This window comes from Capsicum annuum, chromosome 12, assembly GCF_002878395.1.
Source record: "Capsicum annuum cultivar UCD-10X-F1 chromosome 12, UCD10Xv1.1, whole genome shotgun sequence".
NCBI classification, from domain to species: domain Eukaryota; kingdom Viridiplantae; phylum Streptophyta; class Magnoliopsida; order Solanales; family Solanaceae; genus Capsicum; species Capsicum annuum.
The window spans coordinates 10102906-10105102 of NC_061122.1; the positions used below are offsets into that span (position 1 = coordinate 10102906).

Genomic DNA, 2197 nt, shown 5'->3' on the forward strand with positions numbered 1-2197 from the left:
GATGTTATATCTTTTTCAGATTTTATGTCACAGTTTTGAACCTTATGACCTTTCAGTTCATGTTTTCGCATTTTACAGTATATTATGCATTATACAGGTACAGATATCAGTCATGGGTTAGCTTGTGGTCCTTCGGTGTCATGAGCACCGTGTAGCATTTCGGCTACCAAATTTGGGGAGTTAAAAAGACCATAGTCGAGCTTCGAAGTTGTCGAAACGTAGCTAGGATGAAGATCGCTACTCTGATACCATGTCAAAAATACAGAGTACTAGCTAATTCCAGTAGGAATATCAAAGAACTAAGCAACTGGTAGTATTCATTTAGAGAAAGAATAATTGCAATTCTCATTGATTCATATTTTTGTTAGCTTACAATGAAAGAAAATGGGAGTATTTATAGACTACAAGTCTCAAATCACTATCACTCAACATGTGCACAACACGTGTTAGTTATAACTAACTCTAACCAACCCCTCACTCCTTTTAGTTTTATTTTCTCTAGGTAGATATTTCCAACATACTTTAGCACAACAATCAATGTTATTTCTTTTATAAGAATAGTAGTCTTTTGACACTACTAAGTTGTAACCAGTGTTATTGTAGTATTATATTTACCCTGATATAATATTTGGTGTCGTTATTACTCTCTTGTTATTGCTGTTTAACGTGAATATTATCCTGGGTGAGATAATTAATTTTCCCAACAAAGTTGAGCAACAAACGATTTTCTTGAATATTTCAAGTGGAATTAAATAAAACAAAGTCAACCATAACAACTCTCTAATAAGGTAAGACTATGAAGAAAGTAAATTAAATGGGAGAACCAAGAATGTAACAAAAAGCTAACCAGCCAATTAGTTGTCCTTCACATTGCTTTTCTTTATTATCCTTGCTTTTTACTCAAGGTTTATAAATATCCTTTTATCATTATTGTAACTTGCAAAAGAAAAAAGCAAAGAAGAAAGTTACAACTTCATCATCTGTATTTGAAATAAACTTAACTTTTACTATGTACGCAGACAATATAATATTTTCAGTACAGATGATAGTTCATGTCACAAACTTGTGCTTCATCATCTGTATTTGAAATAAACTGAACTACTATGTACGCAAACAACATAATATTTTCAGTATCGATGGTAGTTCATGTCACAAACTTGTGCAATCAGAAATGGAGTCTATAATCCCATGCAACATGTCGATAATAATGTCTTCAAAATCTTCAACTTCATAAGCATTCTAATTCAAAATCTTGATTTCATTCAAATATCGCAATTTCTGGTGCTAGTGTTCTGCAATAAGTGCCCTTCTTGCCAATAATCCTATAACATTTCCAGCCTTCATCCTCGCGTTTATCAGCTCACCTGATTCAAACGTTAATTCATATGATCGCCTCTTATAAATAGACTAAAAAAACAGAATGGATCGACATGATACTGATAGAAAAAATGCATCCTTACTGGTGTGTGTGATGACGAAAAATTCACCATTTGCTCTGGCAGATGCAGTTAGTCGAAGAAGGATGGGGGTCACAACGGTGAGGACAGCCCAAAAGAACAATATCAAGAGCAAGATTCTCCCACTCATTTCTCAAAAAAAAAAAAAAGGTAAATTGCGGAGGTTAAAACTGCAATCTGTAGAGGTTGAAAGTCTCCGCTAATTGCTGACAGAAAATAGCAAAGGCTTATAACCTCCGCGAGGCCACATTTACCTCTTCTTTGTAGTGTTTGTTGAAGAAATTGGATATATATGTTGTTGGGGTTGCTTCAAGAAGACATTTAAACTACTTAGCTGGCCATGTCTTAGGAATTAGTCAGTATGATGATATTAAAGAATTGAGGACAACTAGTACTTCACTCAATAAGACATATTATTATATGCACAAATACTTTCCTATATGTAAGCAGAAAGATACTTTTGATAATGACATGGTGATTTTCATCCCTTTGGGTTGTTAAGTTGTTACACCAATTGATTATTGTACTCCCTTCCCTTCGTTTAAAAAAGAATGACATATTTTGTTTTAGCACGATTCTAAATTAAAATTATATCAAATGTACTAAAATACACTTTAATCTTGTGGTCTTAAATATTTCACTTGGAGAGAAAATTAAGGGGTCATTCTTTTTGAAGCAGGTTAAAAGAAAGTAGTTCATTCCTTTTTAATCGAAGTGAGTATATATTATTATATGCATAA

General features: G+C 33.0%; 1 long non-coding RNA gene across 1 annotated transcript; it reads right to left on the bottom strand.

Annotated features, from left to right (window-relative positions):
• Positions 1 to 858: 858 nt before the first annotated feature.
• On the bottom strand, positions 859 to 1847 carry LOC107849781. Its single transcript, XR_001668275.2, has 2 exons — positions 1461 to 1847; positions 859 to 1364 (listed from the first exon to the last, which is right to left on the bottom strand). It is a non-coding gene; the product is annotated as an uncharacterized LOC107849781 (long non-coding RNA).
• Between the last annotated feature and the right edge of the window lie 350 nt (positions 1848 to 2197).